The 22,037-nt window shown below is 35.0% G+C and overlaps 1 protein-coding gene across 1 annotated transcript in view; it reads left to right on the forward strand.

The window, feature by feature from the left end:
- LOC108741617 (octopamine receptor beta-2R) overlaps positions 1-22,037 on the forward strand; it is a 104,274-nt gene that overhangs the window by 42,792 nt on the left and 39,445 nt on the right. Inside the window, exon 3 of the mRNA XM_018476471.1 lies at positions 4,007-4,040. The gene's annotated coding sequence lies outside the window, so the exon portion shown is untranslated. The remainder of the gene's footprint in view (positions 1-4,006; positions 4,041-22,037) is intronic.

Raw genomic sequence — 22,037 nt, forward strand, 5'->3', positions numbered from 1 at the left:
ATCTATATATATAAAAATGAATTGCTGTTCGTTAGTCACGCTAAAACTCGATAACGGCTGGACCGATTTGGCTAATTTTGGTCTTGAATTATTTGTGGAAGTCCAGGGAAGGTTTAAAAGGTGAATAAATATGAAAGTTGTTAACTATCTTTCAGATTATTTTTATGTAGATTGATAAATCTTAAGTTCTGTCAAATTAAATTTCTGAACGCAACCATAATATTTGACATTTGTCAACTAAGTTTATTTTATACAAAAATTTAGGTCTTTTATATATCGATTGGGGCAGTACGAAGTCTGCCGGGACAGCTAGTTTTCAATAAAAATTACTCAAAACACCTTCCTCCCGATTATTTCATGTATATTTTTTATGATTATGTGATTTTAAGTCATTTCCAACAAGAAAAGGTTATATTTTCGACAAATTATTTTTTGCGGTGAGTTTTCAGACAAAATGATAAATAAATGAAAAAGAAAAAGAAATTAAGCCCTACTCATTGCGATTTACTTTGTTAAGAATTAACTTGTTATTCTTGTAAGTATACCGTTGGGAATCGGCATTGAAAAATGAACACTTAGGACCAATTTGACAAAGTAAGGTAAAACTGACATAAGTCGTGACATTGTATTTCGTTTTCAATTTACATTTTATAGCGAATAAACAGTGTCCTAAAACATTCGCGCAAAATATCAGAATTTAATTCTACCGAAACCACCTTTCAGCATATTATAAATTCCCCCATTTTTCTTCAGGGCCTTTATTAAACAACATGCCATGCATTCTGTATATTCCTCCTAAAAGTATTTTTACATTGTTCGGCATAAATCAAAACAATTTCACGTGTCACAAAAGTAAAAGCTATATTTTTGCCTGTCACTTCCTTATACACTTACTGGCTGGTATGGGAGGTTGATGTATTGATTTACGGCAGTTTCAAGGATTGAGTTGAGATATTCAATTAATTATTTATAAGCGACTAATTTTGGTAATACTACGCAGTATTTGAGAATTATAATTCTTCGAAATTGTAACAGCAATATAAGTTAACTGAAATGTGTACATTATTGTTATAATTTAATTTTTCGATGACTTTTCTGCAGTGATAAACTAAGCGAGACTAAGACCAAGACTGTCGCAGTATTGGTACTAGTCTTGCTTATTTGATCTTGGTATTACTTACTTCGAGGACATTCTTCTCCATTTTTCAAACAATGATAAAATTTCTTTTTTTCAATTTTGCTTATCCCCACTTTACTGTTCTGATTTCCACTTTGTGGAAGGTGATAATTCATTAAAATTTCGTCCTAGGGTTTTTAATAAGGATAGTGATAGTGCATAAGATAATTAGTTTATCGGAATTTGTTTAAGATAAACGAAAACTAAAAAGAACCTGTTTCGTTATCAATTCCACTACGTTGCGCGTAGTTATAGCAAACGTAAATTTGAATTTGAAATGTAGCAGTTTCTCCTCTTTTTGCATTTTACTTATTCTCAGGGAAACAAAATCTGCATATTGGACGAAGGTAGCTTATCCTCTGAAATCTCATTATTCAAGCAACTATGTTCATACAGATGTAAATTTTTCATTGTAAACCAAAACTGATTTTTTATATTGCACTTTACATATGTTCGCATAGATACGAAAACTCCTTTAGATGATTCCTGGTAGGACCCCTTTTACATGAATGCTGCAACGTTTTTCATCGTTTCGAATTCGCCGCTCGCCTTCGTTGGGTATTAAGCTAAGTAAAATATCGTTCCTTTTCAAACTTCGCGTCCGTGTAATCCGTCAAGGCTTTTTAGAGAACGTCGCATCGTTGGTGGTATTGCAATTTGTTCGTTCCACGCTTGCGGCTATATTTATGTTTTCTGAGTCATCTGCCCTTTTGTGTGCATTCGTATTAAAACTAAAGCTCCCTCGTTGCTAGCTGCAGAAAATGGACGCTGAAAGTGTAAACAAACACGAGCAAAACACGCAAATCTAGATAGACACAACATGAATTACGATTATGTCGTTGTAGCTCATAAATAGAAATACTTTATACTGAAATAAGTAGGTAATAATGTTAACCGAATGGTTCATGAGCATTATTTTAATATCCAGTGCGATACCTAAAAGAATTATAGAAACAGACTGTCTTCCTTGAGGCCCACACGTCTAACTTCCTAGTATAAAATATTAAATAAGTAAATAATTATGATTTGCCAACGTGTTTTTCTTGAGTTTCAATAAATCAATCCCCAAATCCTCCTTCTTACAGCCTTTTAGTTTAAACAAAAAATACGCCTTCTCCAAATGCTATGAAATTGCTTTCAGATTATATTATTATAAAAAGTTTCGATCGGCACTTCAACGAAATTGATATCATTCTGTGTTAAGCGAACAAAGAATGATTTCTAGATAGGCGCACAACTGGGTAAAATCTTTAAAATATCAACTATGAAACAGAAGTGGGCTAGCACAAGGCTTCTTCGGCTTCCCAGATTTATTTTTACTCTGATGTCCTTGAGAATTTTCAATTCTTTTGCGACGCCCCCATCTGGTCAAAAAGCACCTACTAGTTGTAGGGTCATAGTGAAACGAATTAGCAACTTATTTATTTTTCACCTCTACCAATTCACAAAGAAAGGAATTTTATCATCATCATTATGAGGTCGTCAGTTCTAAGACATGTTGGATACGCATATCCACTCCTTCCTATCCTAAGCTAATCTTCGCATTTCCCTAAAACTAGAACAACCCACATCGTTAACCATTTGCGAACAGTAATCTAATCTAGGTCTTCCTCTACCCCTCCTAACTCCCGTTTCTGTCTCTAATATGTCTCTGACTAGACCTTCATGCCTGAGAAGGTGTCCTACTAACCTATCTCGCCTATTCCTTATTGACTTCCATAGAGTCCTCTGCTCCCCTGCTTTTTCTATACCTCTTCGTTTCTAACCTTCTCTATCCACGGTATCTTCACCATTCGCCTGTAACACCACATTTCGAACGTTTCCAACCTTTTCTTTTCCTCCGCGCCCACTGTCGATATTTCGCACCCACACAGCGTCGTGCCCAAAACACACCTTTAAGAACATTTTTCGTATTTCTAAATTAACCGTTCGCAAGCATAGAAATGACTTCTTTTTACTGAAGGCTACTCGACCCTGCGGTATCTATATAAAGCAGAGGATAGTACTTTATATCCCTACAACTCCTCCCGTTCTGACTTGTCTGACTTTCTAGATACCTAAAATCAGCCACTTCTTCTAATTTTTCGTCTCCTATACAATAATAATCTTAGTCTACCTTATTAGATAATTCGGGAACGTAAAAATGGTACAGAGTTAGTAAAGACGGTAAGCCGTTTCACCGCCCTGCAACTTCGTGATCTTAAATTCGACTCGCCACTCTTGACTGGACTTTTTATTATTATTCTTTCTGCTATTTAAACGGTCGCTTATTGACCTACTGAAAGTGTAGGTAAGTAGGTGTTAGCTTGCAATTTCAAATAAACAATTTAGATGTATCAACACTGTACCAGTGACATGAAAATAAATTAATGAATACTACATAAAAGTAGTTCTAGCCCAGCAATAAGTTATCACAAAAGCTTCAAATAACGTATAGAAGGTAGTTTATTAGAAAATAATAATGAAAACACAACACGAGAATAAAAATGAAAAAATGTATTTGTTTTACTTTGTTGGCTGGCTGATAATGAGGAGGATGTGCTTGCTTTCCTGAACATGGCTTCTCAAAACTGAGCTCAAGATTAGAAATCCGCCGCTCTCATCTCCTTCTCTACGCTTATTTTCGATTTGTACTTATTCATCATTACTGCAACTGCAGAAAAACCTGATTCTCACAAGTACGATGTCGCAAATGATAATAGAATCCTCAGTGCTGACGCAGACAGTCAATCTATTCCTTTTAAAAATGACTTACCCCAAAATTTTTGTAATTAGAAATGAACGATTCAAATAATTGTCTAGTTTTTTATACTTTGCTTTTTGTTTCAGATGCCATCCAATTAATACATCTTGACATGAATGGGTAAGTTAACCAACAAATTATCAAGGAAAAATTTAATAGAAACTCTTAACCAAAACTAAAAAAAGCATTGTTCCCTAGTTTTGCACTCATCCTTGAACACACATGTACCACAAACACTATTAAGACACTTGCATCTACTTACTTCTGCATCCATATCCGCGGTGTCTTCGTCATCACCTTCATTTTTGTCATGAATGTACAATCCACAACTATCTCGTCATCCGTATGCTCTTCAGCAACCATCAGCAAATCATCATCAGTTGCCACAAAATTTTAAAAGTTCGGTTATTCATGCTTGTTTTACAACAAATAAGATAGGAACAAGTGCACAATTATAAATAGTGTCGCTTACTGAGGTATAGAGTAAGAAACTGTCATTTACAGAGGCCTAGAAGTGAGAAGTGACTCTCTCTAAAAGAGGTATTTACACTGTCACTCATAGAAGTTCTAGAGGCTAAATGATAGGATCTATTTTTGTCGCTTATAGAGTTTTCTTACTTATCCAGGTTCGACTGTAATATTAACATACATGACATTCTTTATAAATGTTTTTGCGTTATTATTCCCACGCACATCTTTATTGCATTTGGGATTTACAAACATTCCGGTTCTCTGAAATCCCAACAAAGATCATCCCCAATAACCCTAATAAGCTTAACTTCCCTAAAATGTCTAATGCGCCGCTGAGTTTGAGGTACCCTGTATACAGCTAATAAAAAGAATAACCGAATAAACAGGGGTGAGGGGTTAAAGAACGCCTCTTAATAACCAAAACTGATAATACAATATTGCACTTGCGAGGAAAACAATACATTCATAGTTATGCTCGAAAAATAAATAAATTCGTTTTTATAGTTATTTTAGCATTGGGTAATACAATAAATGATAAATTAGTGGTGGTTTTCAAACATTAAATGCCTATTAAAGGAAAATAAAAGCGACGCCGAATTAAAACCTATAGACCGATTATTGTAATAATTCTCTCGAACAGCTTATATCCATGATTTCAACTATATGTCTAGCTATTGAATAGGTACAAAACAAAGGACTGGCATTATAATGACTTAAACGGTAAATTTCCGCTGATTAAATCCCAACATACACGCTATTATGATATTTGCACAAATTCCCTTCCTCTATCTCTCATTCTCTATCATTGAATAGATCATTTCTACAAAAGCCGTTCCAGTTCATAAAAACTGCATTTCATTTGCATCTGTATTAGGTTCATAATTAGTTTACATAGAATAATATAATCTAATACTATTTTTTTGTTTAGATTGTATGTTTTTAAACATACATTTTTACACGTGTTTTAAAATATTTTGTTTTTAACATGCCACCCCTGGCGGGCATTCCCTGCAACCTACATTAATGTTTCATCGTTTCAAGTGTCTCCATTTATAAAATCATAATTTAATTGATAATTATTTATTACAAATAGGTAATGTAATAAAATACGTCAATTTTAAATTAGTGTGAGGCGGTACGTAGGTACTTCAGCCACTACATGTCCTCATACAATCTCTACTGGAGACGACAATTTTCTAGTTTATACGCAATTGGTAAAGTGAATTTGTTGTAATTTCGACCCTTGTATTGATACTACAATTACATCGATACTATACTTGAAGAGGTTTTATTGTGATGATACAATTGTTCTAATGTAATGCGTTAACACATTATACAGTCTCGGTTTTGCCGTATCGACACAAGAAAAGTAGTGTTACCCAGTTTATTAACGACCACAAACATCATTAAATATTTCTTCCACCTGAAGAAGACACAGTGTTGAGAAATGTTCCTTACAGTTTTTAATCATCTGTTTTGTAACAAACTTTGTGTTTATTTTTGTCGATCTTTCTCATTCTAAAGAGAAATGCATTCTTTAATTGTCAAGGAATTATTCATTTGGCATTTCTATCTCTAACAATATCATCTTTTCTAATTTAAATATCTCACTAACGGTCATTATTTTTTTAATGTTGTAGCCCATCTTAGTTTGGCTGAGTTACAAATTTACTTGTAAAGTATCTAGCGCTTTGATAAATGTGAACAAGATTTTTATGATGCAATAAATTCTGTGAAAAAAACAATTTAAAAATAGTGAAATTATTTGTAAACCAACAAACGAGTTTCGAATAAAAAAAGAAACTACAATTATGCTATTTATATGTACATAGAATGAACCCAGTTGCCCTTTGCGTAAACACACTAAGAATTTCTTAAGGTTTCAGCTACGATTGTTTCACGTCAGTTTCATTGAAATATTTCATCATTTCTATTTCCTAAAATAAGGCAAAGGAATGTTTTTCACATACAAGAAATACTGGAACAAATGAACAGACCGACATTGATAAATATTACAGACAAGCAAGATAAGTTACCCAATGTTTTTCCATATAGAGACAGCAATGAAGAAAAAGGTAAATAAGCGTCAATCTAACGGGAGATTTTCGGAAAACAGGATGAGATATACCAATACTGAAATGAAAATTTGTGCCTACGAGTTTGGTAGCTTCAAAATGCAAACATATTCTTAATCAATAAAAATAATTTGGGTATAGTAATTTAATCTTACTGTCTAATTGCAGCATCAAATAATTAAAATTGCAGTCTTACATTGATGGTAAATTTATTCTGAACAGTTCTGTAGATGAACTCTTATGACATTGTGAGTTACTTAATAGTGGATTAATAGGCAATATTTTCTTTTTATTTTTTATTTACCCACTACAAACTACCTGAAATTAACGAGGGATTTTTTTTGTTGCTGTTGTCACACCCCCACCGGGAATCGAACCCCGGACCTTTGGCTTTACGCACCAAAGTTCTACTACTAAACCACGAGAGGTGACAACAGCAACCACGACCAACCGACCTGCAAGGTTAACGATCCGTTGATTTTTATTAACTTAATTATATATATATATATTAAATATATGAAATCCTATGACATTGTTAGTTACTTAATAGTGGATTAATATGCAATATTAATTTGAAATCATTTTTTTTTCCGATTTTTTATTTACCCACTATAAACTACCTCAAATTAATGAGATTTTTTTTTCTGTAGATGTATAGGTGCATTACTTGCTTTAGTGCTAAATTCTGAGACAGCTTGTTTATTATTAAATTTTTAATCCTTTTCATTCAGGCAAAATATGGGTCACAGGAGTCAAAGAATTTTTTAATTTATTCATAAATGACGTCACTGTAGGCTACTAAATATTTCTGTTAAAAGTCAGTATTTTGATGACGTCATTTATTCTTAAGACTGACAATGAGTGACACACAGTTGCTCTTGTATTTATAACAAATAAATGAAATCAAAATAACCTGAATACAAAAAAAGAATATGTCGAAAATTGTAGAAACAATAACTAACTTTCAACTTTCCTTTCTTTTTAAACGTTTCCTTCCAAAACCAAGGCACTAGTTGAGAAAGAAAGGCCATTTTGGTAGAGGTCGTAGGAAAACTTTCGGAAAATGTATAACTAAAATTAACATTTTAAGCAATTCTTATTTGCTCCCGTACACTCGTAGCTATAACTGTTCACTTAATTAGAGGTAGGTACGGCTCGCAAACGTAAGTGAGATAGCAAGTGATACCTGCGCTTAAGTTTTGACCATCACTCTATTATTTAAAAAAAATTCCAGTTGAAACAAATTAAATAAGCAGCATTTAAATCCATGTGGCCAGTATTTTAATCTCTTTCTGTCAGTATATAAATCAACAGTAAGTACTTTTAAAAATACTAAACGGACAGTAAAAATATAATACTATCTACACTGTAATAGGCACCTCGATTTATTTTCCTTTTTTGTAGAAAATCGCATGATTCATGTTCAATATTTAGAGCATGAAAGAAAATATGAGCGAATGTTTAATAAAAAAGAAACATGAAAAGTGTTTAAGGAAATTCCAAATCGTTAATTAATCTTCTATTTCAAACGTAATTGATAAGATTTAATCATTTGAATATTGTATGAATTATAACTATAGTAGCAGTAGCAATAAAAATAGACGAATGTTATATTATGATCGGCTGAAGAAATAAAAATTAAAGTTGCGGAATTTATTATTAACTAACCCTTTTTGGTCTTTCGTATCTTTGAAGTAAACTGAGGTAATGGTGCAACTTTCTCGTTTTCAAAAAAAAAATTATCTGCCACCACACAGCACTCGAACCGACTTTGACTAAGACGACCACTTGGCTACCCTTGAAAATGTCAGCTACAGTTTTGGGCGAAACGTCTAGATGTTACCAAAAACAAAAGCCGGAACAAATAGAATACTGACAGTGCCAAAAACGCCACACTCTGTAATAATACCGTTTATTTCCATTCTTACGTTGAAATGTTAAAAGCTCTAAGATGAACAAAAAAGAATGACAAAGGTAGACTAAAAATTTTTGTTTGGAAGTTTTCTTCTCAGAAACCAATATTTCTGCTACACCTACAGGGGCAGGAAATTTATTACAACATTTCAAAAGAATTTAATAAAAACAGGGGAATTAATAGATCACTCAATATAATTGTAGAATCAGATGTAAAAATAAATAAAAGCATGCATTTCTATGGATTTCATGTTAGTATCTAATAGAACACAATGTACCTATTTATTTTATGTAAGTATTAAAGCGTACATGCGAAATTCTTTAATTCATAACCTAACCTAACCTAACAGCGCTATTAGAACTGTCGCAAGAAACGTACATGCCGATTATATCTTGTTTTGTTGTAAACCAAAACAATATCAAAAATAAAATGCTTATATGAGATTATCATGAGCAAGTCGAGAAACTTATTTTGTCAAGAGCAGATTCTCATGATCTAAAGCCTTATCTCCTAACTAAATATGCAGACGAGATAAAATATTCACCGGTATTTTCCTTCTGTAGTTGGGTTTTAAAGAGTTTATATATTCTTTGAGGGCGAAACAAGTATTTACATTTATTACATTAAACATAAAAGAAAATAAAAGCACATAACAGTCATACACGCTAACTATGCCAACTAACTCTACTACTCTGAATACTATAATGATACCGATCGATCATCCTCATCGCACCGGCCCGGGTAAACTATAATCGTGATCTACTATAAAATAGGTGGCGCTTAAAATAGAGTACTACACTTCCTATGTCCTACGAGTGAAAATGTTTAATTTTGTGAACGTGTGCAATATGCTGTTTGAACCACATCTATCTAAAGATGTCACATTCTTCTCGAAAACCATTCCTAGGAACGAATCGAACTCTCAAAATCTTTTGAACAAAGCGTGACATGTGACACCCCTCAAATGCTTTAAATATTAATTTATTGGACTTATATTACGTTATTATTTACAGGAAAAGATGGCTAAAGGTATTTGTATGAGTTTCTCTATCCTACATTGTATTTTCCTATAAATGACGTCGCCCTTTAATGACTGCATGAAGTAGAATATTCGATTCTCAAGTCGCCTATATCTTCTATATGTATATGAGGTGTGTAATACGCAGATAAGGCAAAAAGAAATTACAAATGTCTTTGCTGACATTTTTCTTTTTATGTCGCACGAGCGAAAATGTGTAATTTGGTGAACGCGTGCAATATGTTTTTCCAGTCTACCTGAAAGTAGATATTACATGCTTCTCTAAAAACTGTCCTAAACCAACCGAACTCTCAAAATCTTTTTAACAAAGCGTAATACCCTCGGAGGCTTCATATGGCATTTATTGGACTTGAAATATGAATAGATTTCTGAAGGTATTTGTACGAATTTTCTTATTTCACGTTTTTTTTTTTTCATGATGATATCCTTTAACGATTTCATGTAACAGAATAGCTATCCCTTTGTTCGATCTATAGGTATTATTGGTATATATCCATATACCCACATTTAATTTAGTCCGAGCATATGTTTTATATTTTAATATTATTAATATATAAAATAATGATATTTAGGTACAGAAGTCTGACGAAGGAAGCTGGCGAACGGTCGCGCAGGTACTTGCCCATTTATGACCTATTTGGGTAAGTCACTTTGAACCGATACACAAATAAGCTTTCAGTAGACGTAAATTATAGTATTAATACAGATAGGACAGTAGCGTACTAGGAAATAATGTAGAAAAATGACTTACGATAAAGAAAAAATAAACCTATTGCTTTTGTTTTAAAGTTAGTTTTCACATTCCCTGTCATCATGGGAATCTCTATAACTGTCACCAACATCAACAATTAGTTCTTCTGTTTGTCTGTCTATTACTTGCTCACTGATCCCTATTTTTAAATATTTAATCTACGCCCCTGATAGGAATACTGAAGAATGAGNTGACTTTTGAGCATGATCTGGGCCCATAACCTGTTAGTTTTTAATTGCCAAATAACTTATCAAACAAGTCAAGTTGTAGTTTTAACAGACGTCCTTGTATTAACTATTTTACAATCAACAGTAATCCCAAAATATTTTCTTTAAAATAAATTCACCAAAAACTGACGAATTTCACAGACACTTTCTTTTGAAAATATTTTCGCAGACACTTTGTTTACTAAAGTTAACAAAGCAATTGTTTACATACTATCTAGATTAACAGAAAATAAATATTACAAAAAAATAATTAATCACAACACTCCTTAATTATTTTACAACGCTGATTTTCAAACAATTTTCTTGACAATGGTTTTGTGAATATGTCGGCAAGCTGATTGGCACTTTCAACGTGTTCAAGTGCAACCGTCTTGTCGATATGCTCCTGTATGATGTTTCTTGGAATTTCTATGTTTCCTTCCCTTAGTGGTTTTACCATCATGTGCATTCAACATCATTTGGATTGCTGCCTGGTTGTCGATCAGAAGTTTAACAGGTACATCTTTCTTCAGAATTTCCAATTCGAGTCCAATCCTCTTGATCCAACAGACTTCATCAATTGCTGCGACTGCAGCGCGATACTCCGCCTCAGCTGTCGATGTTGCCACTAGTCGTTGCTTCTGTGTGTACCAAACAATCGGCCCTCCTCTCATGACAAGTACACCGGTGGTTGAGTGTTTCGTCTCAGGATCTCCGCCGTAATCAGAATCCGAATAAGCGATGAGCTTGTCTCCTCCATCAAAAAAGATACCGAAGTTTGATGTCCCCTTCAGATACTGAAAAATTCTTCTCACCATTTTCCAGTGACTCATATTTGCCTTTCCGATGAAGCGACTCAAATAATTGACAGCAAAACAGATGTCCGGTCGAGAGATGGTGGCCAAGTAGAGAAGACTTCCAATTGCTTCTCTGTACGGGATAGTTGGTGGAATCGATTGGTCGTTCTGCTTGTCCTCTTCATTTGTTACCATTCTATTTTCTATGGGTGTGAAACTTGGATTATAACTGTCTGACTTGAAGCGTTTGATGATCTTGTTTGTATACTTTGCTTGGCCAACAAAGATACCTTTTTCTCTAACTTGAATTTCCATTCCGAGATATGCAAAATTTTCTGAATCTTATTATTGTATGTAATTTCAAATTTCTTGTTTATGATATCCAACATCTGGTAGATTTCAGCTTCATCACGGCCTGCGATGAGTCCGTCATCCACGAATATGGTCATCATAATCGACTTGTCTTTGTTGTAATATAGACAAGGATCATCATCACTGCAAATCAGTCCAAGTTCCTTCTCGAAGAATGTTGATACCGTGTCGTGCCAGTTTCTCGGTGCCTGTTTTAGTCCATAAAGACTCTTATCAAGTTCGCATACGTTGTCGGTGTCATCTTTAAACCCTTCCGGTTGACGCATATAAATTACCTCCTCCAGTTTTCCATGTAGAAAAGCTGTCTTGACATCAAAAACTACCAGCTTCATCTTCACGGTGGCTGCATGACTTAGCATCAAACGGATTGAGGCATGGCGAGCGACTGGACTGAACGTTTCAAAATAGTTGATTCCTTCTTCTTGTCCAAAACCTCTTGCTACCAGACGTGCTTTCAATCTTCCATCGGCCTTTTCACGCAACTCCCATTTACAAGTCAAAGGTTTGACACCTTCAGGGCATTTTACAAGTCTCCAGGTCTTCATTTGCATCAGGGAATCAAACTCTTCTCTCATTGCACGCTTCCATCCTTCATGTTTCAGAGCTTCAGAAATGGGAATATCTTCTACTTCTCCTATCATTGCTACGTTGACGTTTCTGTTGTAGAAATCAAGAACATAGTCCTTCAGCCTTACTGGCTTCAGTATTTGGCTACGATCTCGCAGTCCTTCTCTTCTCTGACCTTGTACATTCACTTCTTTCTGCCTTGGCGTTTCTTCATTTTCGTCTTCAGTTATTTCACCTTCAAATTTTTCTTCAGTCTTTTCTTTTGTAGTTTGAGCTTGATCTGTCTCTTCATTCCTTTCTTCATTGTTTGGACTTGTTTCTGACGATTGAGTACTGGCTGACTTCAATGGCTTTCGTCCTGACTGGTATCCTCCTTCGCTGAAGGTCACATTGTCCGAACAAATGACTTCTCTTTCTCTGACGTCCTTGTATTAACTATTTTACAATCAACAGTAATCCCAAAATATTTTCTTTAAAGTAAATTCACCAAAAACTGACGAATTTCACAGACACTTTCTTTTGAAAATATTTTCGCAGACACTTTGTTTACTAATGTTAACAAAGCAATTGTTTACATACTATCTAGATTAACAGAAAATAAATATTACAAAAAAATAATTAATCACAACAACCTAAAACTGCCTACTTTTGCCAACGCGCATCTACGCCATTTTAAAGTTTCCGCCAGCTTCCAGCGTCAGGCCTTGTATATATGAGGTGAACATATTGAGGCAAAATTAAAAATAAATCAATACAATAACAATATAAAGTAGGCACGCATAATGCGAATATTATTTTTTGATAACACGACGATATTTTGAAAAATATCGTGTTATATTGCCTTACGGCAGCTGTAGCAACAGCACGTTATAAACATCCCTCTCTTGCAATAGTTTGAGTTTTGAAAGCCCCGCCTTGTACGTATCCACAGAGTTGTTTTAAAGGGTTAATCACCAATGGTGACATTCGCCACACCCTTGGTATTTGTTACTTGTTTTAAGTTTAGATGTAACAAGTGACCAAGGACCGAGCGGCATGGCCTAGAGGTTTAGCCCATTGATTAGCATTCGGGTGGACGTCGGTTCGATTCCGGGTCCGTCTGCCTTGGTCCAAGTTTTTCTATGCTTTCCTTGGATCACTTAGGCAAATGCTGAAGCAGTAATATTTCACAGATGATCTTTCATTCTCTTCTATCTTCATTTCGTCCGTCTCATCTTTCTCACCCGAACTACCACCCACCCATTCCCACGGTTCCTGAAAGCAGGCTGAAGAGGACCTTCTGCCCTACCTTTCGGCGTAGTCCGGAGGAACTGCCCGCTCATCAGCATTACTGGCTGGTGGGAATGAAACACACAAAAGTTTTTTTTTAAGTGACCAAGGATTTCAATAAGGAGCACTTAAACTAAGACTTGCACTTGTATAATCAATCATAATTAATCATACGTTGGAGATACTATGGACATATTTGTAAATATATCTTTAATAGTCGACTTCGCTGCAAGAGTTCTATTATTCTACCTTCCACCTCAGAATTAAACAATACGCCTTATTACTTACTGATATTCCCCTTACAATAGTAAGTTCTCGAGTATCTGCCTGTGAAATTTAACAGATAGAGTAAAACGTATTTGAAGTTCTTTGCTGACTAACCCTATAATACAAGAAAATAATATGTGCTTTAAGTAGGTATGCCAAAAACGTATATAAATTATTGTAGGATCGATTAGAGGAAATTGGTTAAAGGTATTTTACGTTATTGTGCGATTGGCATTTTCTTTTAATTAAAAACCCTTAATAGAATTTATAAATATCTGTATCTTAATTCCAAAATACGAGGGTGGATTGATAAGTTTCCGGCCTGACCAAGAAAAACAAGGTTTTTAAAAATTTTTTTTTTTTATTTCTCAACATAATCTCCTCCAAGGCTGATACATTTCTCATAGCGGTGTTCCAGTCTATTAATGCCATCTCTATAGACTGATTCGTCAAGCTCCTCAAAATAACCATTTACAGCTTCGATTACTTCTTCATTGTCCGCAAATCTCTTACCGCCAAGCCATTTTTTGAGATTAGGGAACAGAAAATAGTCACTCGGGGCTAGGTCTGGAGAGTAAGGAGGGTGCGGCATCAATTCAAACTTTAGATCGTTGATTTTAGCCGTCGCAACGATTGACGTGTGCGCTGGTGCGTTATCGTGATGAAACAAGATTTTTTTCTTCGCCAGATGAGGTCGTTTAATTTTCACCTCGTGGCTCAAACGTTGCAATAAGTCTGCGTAGTATTGACCAGTGATAGTATTACCCTTTGCAAGGTAATCAATGTATATAATACCTCTTGCATCCCAAAAAACAGTAGCCATAACCTTGTTCGCCGAAAAAATTGTTTTTGCCTTCTTTGGAGTTGGTTCCCCTGGTCCAATCCACTGTTTAGACTGTTCTTTGGTTTCAGGAGTGTAGTGGTGGACCCACGTTTCGTCAACGGTTACGAATCGACGCAAAAATTCGCTTGGATTACGCTTATACAATGACAAATTTGCGGTAGAAATGTTTTTTCGAATCAATTTTTGGTCGACTGTTAGCAAACGCGGCACCCATCTTGCACAGAGCTTTTCCATATGCAAATGTTGGTGCAAAATATGTTGCACACGTTCATATGACATCTTACAGGTCTCAGCTATCTCACGCACTTTCAATCTGCGGTCTCCCAGCACTATTTGATGAATTTTTTCGATCATATCTGGAGTTGTGACCTCAACGGGGCGTCCTGAGCGAGGCCCATCAGAGGTGCTCACACGACCCTTTTTAAACTCGGAAACCCACTGCTTAACGGTTGAATATGACGGGGAGGATGTCCCCAGTGTTGAGTCCATCTCTTTTTTAATTTCCTTCGGCGTTAACCCCTTCAAATAAAAGTATTTGATGACAGCACGATTTTCCTGCTTTTCCATTTTTACGAAAACCACAGAGGCGTCTTGTTCAGCGTGCTGTCAAACCTACACTAGCAAGGAGATCGGGCTGAAACTATAGCTACAAGCTATCCAAGGATGGTACTATAGAATGTCACCTCAAGGTAGGCCTAGTGGCGTCATCTCTTGGTTAGGCCGGAAACTTATCAATCCACCCTCGTAACGCACGACTTATGATTCAATATGCAATTAGCCTCTACAGTGACGTTACGTAAAAGCGCCGAGTCCTTGTATTCTCGGTGTTGTTGGCTGTAGTCGCTATCGGAACAATTACCCACTTGCTTGTTGTTGGAATTCCAGTAACCCAAGAGTTTTTAAGCCAGACGATCTTTGGTATCCTGAACACGGATTAATTTTAATCCGACTTATCCCAACATGAATGATAAAGCAAATATACTTACAAACAGAATGCTGACCGGGAACTTCTATTGTTCTGTTGGATATATTTATATATCTAAATTAATTTGTATAAGGGTATGCGGTAATAGATTAATGAACATCACTGGATAACTCTTATATTGCCCATTTATTATCATTCTCAAATTTTGCCGTTTCTTTCGCATATTTCGCTAATTCAGCTCTAAAATATACATACAATTAGTTATACCTTGTTGAGTGCTGTCATAGTTAGCGGAAAACGTAAATATATTCAGAACTTTTAGAAAATACTACAAATGGCGCAGTAAACGCCATCTGTAGTACGATGCTACATTTTATACGTATGGTCCACTTGTGTGGATATCTACTTGCTGAAAATACAGACCACTTCGAATTATTATATTCAGAACTATATACACGAGATAATAAAACATACTTATATCTAATTTAAGCGTTCAATCTGAAATAATTCATTAGGGAGGTTACATTTGCCATTGACACTAAATCGTAAGTTGAATTATACAATTTTCGCTTTTTAACGCCATAGGATAAGCATTTGCAATAAATAGGCACACAAAACAAGCTTTTTTTTTGAACCATACACTCCAAGTTTCGCAAACTCGTAAAGTACCTGTCTGCATGTAGGTTTATGTGCAGCATGAAATAGTGTAACTGGTTAATTCACAACGTAGCGTAGAAATCTCCCCTACCTTCCGCTGAGCAGCATGCACTGTAACATACGGCTGGTGTTTCCGTTATGGGAATTTGCTGTAAGAGCACAGATATTACTCGATCACGCTCTAATTCCTTTGCTACTCTGTCTCATTTACTGTAATACAAAGGGGTAACAAAACTGTTGACATTTAAACGACATGTACTTTTTTAAATCCAATAGGTATCTCATTTCTTTTAATCGGTTCGAATAACGTACAGTATTACCTTACGATCTTTATATACAACACAGACACTTACGGGTTATTCTTTTATACTTTTTTAAAGTGAAACTTTTATTACATCGCCTCAAATTTTTTCGTTTATCTATCGCATGTCGCATTACAGCCGGCTGCGGAGTAGGGGTAAAACTGAAAGGCGCTCGGCAAAGCAGCGAAGGCCAATATGGCGGCTCCCATGGCTCGCATGAGCTAACCATGTAGCATTTATATTCTCATTCATTCGTGCAAGTGCATAACAATTACATTTATAGACTGTGAAACTAAAAGCGAAGATGAAATTATTGATAGAATAACTGAAGTTCAAAATGATTATGTATTCCGTCTCCCATACGCAGATTTAAATTAAAATTTATCTTGTCTACTATTGATTTTCCATTATCCTTCCCATTTTCCAATCAATAAGATAAAATTAAGAACGCAATTTTAATTTTAATACCCTGACTTGAATAATTTTCCGAAAATTTACAGTTAAATGCCTACAATCCGAAAACTTTCTCTTCCATTATGGTTTCATAAAACCACACGATTGTTTCTTTTTTTGCTACACTTATATCGATAAAGTTCATTACTGATTTTGTTTTGCCATTTTTTCTGAATTATATAAATGCAAAATATTATGCTTATGTACTTATAATCTACGTACTACGAAATTGTGATATGCAAATGTCACTTTTACCCTTCTCCTTTATGTACGTATGTCCGAATATTTTTTTAAAAAATCACTTTTCACTTACCCCAGTAAATGTCAAGATTCAGCATTACATTGATGGTGAATATTAAAAATGTTAGTGCTTTGTCAAAAAATTTAGTTATTTTTGGGTGCCAATCTTTGATATATTTGAAGCACTTGCGGATGTATATACTAGCAAGCTCAATCTATGATATTCTTATGTCATATATTCAAACAGGTACTTGAAGTCGATGTGAGACAGATAGATAAAATATACACATATATTACTTTTCCATGGCTCCAAATATGGTACAGTTCGACCAATTCTTGGTTTAATTTTTCTCACATGTTTCAACTACTTTTTGAATGTCTAAATCGATTGCAATGTTTATAAAATTCATCATTGACTATCGCTGGTTTCAGAAGCGCTATCCTAAAGTTTATAAATTATTACTTCAAGGACGTGAGTAGCTAAGGAACTACAAAATTATACATATAGGAGGTCAGGTTTATTGAAAGGGATTCGATGTGTTGGTTACATACATAAAACTTTTTGGGTAAACTCAATTAGAGTAAATGAATCTATGTTAAAGTTAGATACGTGTGAGAACTCGCAACGCAACGCAACGGCCACGAACTTGGAACTTGTTATGAAATCAATCAGCGTTTTGGCCTTTGTGTCAACCTATTCCAGAAAGTTGATTCTATAAATTGATTTACAGTCTCGCAGTTTGTCAAACGTCAACGCCATTAGCGTGCCACGCTTATCAAAATGAGAATCTGTACAAAAACGAGGGACAAATTTTACCGATATTCCGCTTACACGCGCTTCACTAAATCTAATTGCCCTTCCATAGCTTGAATCCTTTGTTTCCAAACCGTTTCTGAAATCATTTGTGTACACATATCGAGCTCATTTGTTTCGATTCGATTTGACAACAACGAGACAGATACATACATACTACACAATTAGAATCAGTGTCTCGATTCCGATCGTTTGTTATCGCAAGTTAATTAAAAAGTACATTTAGTAGGCTTTGATATGACATACTAAATGACATATTTTTTTCCGAAATAATGAATATAGGTAGGTAGTAAACAGTTTAATAAATTCAAAATAGATAAATATTCCGCTTTTAAATGTATGTAGACTTTCACGGCCGACGTCTGTTGTAGAAAATGTGATCGGACTTTCTGACCGTTGTCTATGGAAAATCCTTTTCGACGTTTCGTTTGCAATTGCGGTAGGCATTCTCAAGGGTGATAAAGTGGTCGTCGCGTTCGTAGGTTGCATCTCGACGGTCGCTCGGTGGATAGTTTGGCTTTTGTAGTAATTTTGTTTTTTAACATACTAATAGATTAATATATTTGCGAAGGACCAAGATTATTTAAAAAATTCACATGAAAATAATGAATTTTTGAAAAGCAAACCACGTTTAATTTTGTAATAATTAAATCCCAAATAAGCAAAACAAACTAAATAAACTGCATACAGCAATAATTCAAAAATAAAGTAAGTAGAATAAGAATAAGAGAAGGACTCCTAAAGTAGAAAAATGCTTATGAAAAAATAAATTTAAGAAGTTAGTTTTTCAAATTTTATCAAAAAATTTCGCCAAGTTTAATGTGAAAATTTATTACTAAAAAGGGTGAAAAATAAGTCTTCATAAGTCTCTATAAAGCTACAAGTTAAGTATTCCTTTTTAAAAACAAGATTATTTAAATTTTAGCTCCATTGGAAGCCTTTTCTTTTTAGCGTTGTTAGTGAAAAGGTTTAACTATTGATTAGTATAAGAAATTCCGACCAAACTACGATGTAACGTATATGCTACATAATAAAATGTCGTTTAGTAGGTACGTTTCAGAGCAGACAGATGATACTACGTTTGCATTTACGCGTAATGATTCCTACTATGCAGCTGGCATAATTCCCAGCTTGTCCTTCCGGAGTTACTTACTTACCTCAATCAAACTGTTGCTGCCGCGGCGTTTCCATTGCCGTCCCTCATGCCCATATGTATATAGGTTCATATATGATGCAGTGAAATGTTCTTTTTCTTTTTATAAACATCAATGACTACGTGTATTCCAAAGGAAATGGAACAGAAGACGAATTTATTTCGAAAATGGCGGAGACACTTTAACGAAAAAGGAAATTACATTTTGGATTGAGTTTCTGTTATGGATAGGACTGGAAAGAGCAAATGCTGTTTCCGTATATTTAAATTCCAAAAGAGTAGGCGTAAAAGGCATAAGGAAAACGATCCGATTGCTCACAAAACACTGGTGTTTGTCAGGCTTCCGTACCTTCGTTAATTTTGGAAACTGTTTACATTATTAAAGAAGTCATGAACCGAAGAACATAATAATGGGAGCTTAAATGGGCAAAAGTATCAACTTAAAAAAACCTATATTAACCTAACATTATCTTGCGAAACTTGATGTATCCTAACATATTTTAGGCTAATCGAATCAATCATAACCTTCTGTTGAGTTACGGTTTAGTAAGTACCTAGAATGCGCTCACTAAGGGGCAGAGTCCATAAAGTATGTCACACTAATTTCGTGATTTTTTGACCTCTCCCCCGTCCTTGTCACAGTAGGTCACATTTGTGAGACCACCCCTCCATAGTGTGACGTTGCAATTTTAAATCTGGAAATTATTAAATTAAAACAGCATTTTCGAAATTGGTTTTATTTCCCTTTAAATTATTTTTTAATACAATCAACATCAAATCAAATATTTGAAAAAATTAACAAAACAATAAATTATTAATTATATTAATGGAAGTTACAAACTTACTCATCATGAATTCATGGACTTCGAACCTACGTCTACAAATTATTTATAACCGGCGTAGCAGTCAGTTCGTTCTCGTTTGGGTTGTCAATGTCAGGAACATTCGAAGTGTCTACATCTTTTTCATCTATCCAAATAGCATCATCGTCATTATCAAAACAAGGAATTTCTCTGACACGTCTAGCAGCAATTCTCTGAGCAAGAATCTTTGCGATGGGCAAAATTTCTTGTTGCCTGTTGTGTGATTGCTTATGTTGGTTAGTGGCCTTGTATGATGCAAAATGTAAACCATAGATGCCACACGATCACTTGAACGAGTATATAAGATTGTCGATATCAACAATGTCATACTTCGTCAACTCCCTCCCTCCGTCTTAATGTGTAAGGTAGTTTATTGAAGACCCTTTATAGGAAATAATATGGAGAGTTTCAGTGTGCAAAAATGGTATAAGGAATAATTAATGAAAACGTATTTCATTTTGTATGATGTAAGTTTAAATCTAACCTACCTTAGCTTAACCTAAACTAACCTGTTATAAAATTTATTACAAAAATTGAAATGAATTGAAAAGGAAATATTCTGTTCGAATTGTCGAAGTAGATGGGTAGTGATTAAAGAAAAGGATGATATGGATGAAATAATGGCATATGAGAGGTGAAAGATTGGGGTAATGTTAGGAGAGTAGAACCACCTCTTAAAAAATTGATTATAACTTCTTTATTAGAAAAAATAAAAATTCATTAAATATGGGGAACGAGAACGTAAACTTACTGTTACTTCCTCTACACTTAAAAGAACAAACCATAAAAATTTCAGTTCATAAAAAATTAAAAACCAAAAATTACATTGGCTCATCTCTCCTACTCAGTACAGGAGAGATGGACCACCTGGGTCAGGAGAAATAGATTTTACTTCCATCTTATATCCATTCTTCCAGAATTGGTTCCACACTTCTGGCAAGTGTTATTGTAGGTCGTACAACCTTCATGCAATCAACGACTACATCTTATACAGTGTACTCAATCGTCATTACTTTTTGTTACACGATAATTTTCGCCACAACCTACACATTGATTTCCTAAATCATACATGGTATCATCAGCGCTTGAGGAATCATCCAAAACTAAATCACCCGATTCTGGTCATGACTCGCGCCTGGATTTCTTTAAACATTTTCTGGTCTTTGGTTTAACTTTGGTTTACTTTCTCTTTGCATCCTTTTGTTGCCTCATCTCTATATTTTTTTTTATAGTCGACATTACCACAGGTACGGTTGAAATGCAATCAACTGCTTTTTCCAGTGTTAAATGTTGTCCTTAAAGTCTTCCCTTCGATTCGTAGCATTCTGCAGAACTGTTTCAGCCGAACTTTGCCGAGAAGAAGCTGGCAAACTAAAAAGTTTATTAGCTGCAGTTAGTTTTATCTGTATTCCGGGTGGTCCTGGTTGAGAGGATGTTGTCTGATGAATTGTAATCCAGTTGTATACCAAACCTATCCTCAAATTCATTTCCTGAATGTTCATCATATGCAGCTAATGTTTTTGTTAGGTAGGCGTAGTGACGTATTGCTTGTGGATTGATAGGCACTATTCCAGTTGTCCTAAATGCCGACATTGCATTATAAACCGTAGCAGACATTCCCTCAATTTCACCTAGCACTTTGCCAAACTGTAATCTATTTAATTTTCTGTTTGGGTTGGTTTTTATCAATCTCCTGCATGCCTCGTAAAAGTGCCCTTTGAAACACTTAAAAAAAGCACGATCTGATGATTGTAAGTAGTGAGTACAATGGGCTGGTAGACAGAACAAAATGTGTTGTCATGGTGTTCAGTGTACTCTAATGTTTCAACGTTACTTGTATGCGATGTGTACCGGTCTAGTATCAATGGAACTTTTCCTTGGGATTTCTTCAGGCAAAAATGCGTTTTCAACCAATCTAAGAATAGAAAATACTACAAACGGCACAGTGAGCGCCATCTGTAGCACAATGCTACATCTTAGAATTACGTATTTTTCAACAAGGTCCACTTGTGTGGATATCTACTTGCTGAAAACGAATCCTGGCGTAGCCAACCTCAACGTGATAGGCACGTTAGCTTAATCGAATAAAATAATTCGAAGTGGTCTGTATTCTGTCGAAACTGCCAGACGCGGATCG

Source organism: Agrilus planipennis, unplaced genomic scaffold (assembly GCF_000699045.2).
Source record: "Agrilus planipennis isolate EAB-ADULT unplaced genomic scaffold, Apla_2.0 scaffold255, whole genome shotgun sequence".
In the NCBI taxonomy this organism is placed as follows: domain Eukaryota; kingdom Metazoa; phylum Arthropoda; class Insecta; order Coleoptera; family Buprestidae; genus Agrilus; species Agrilus planipennis.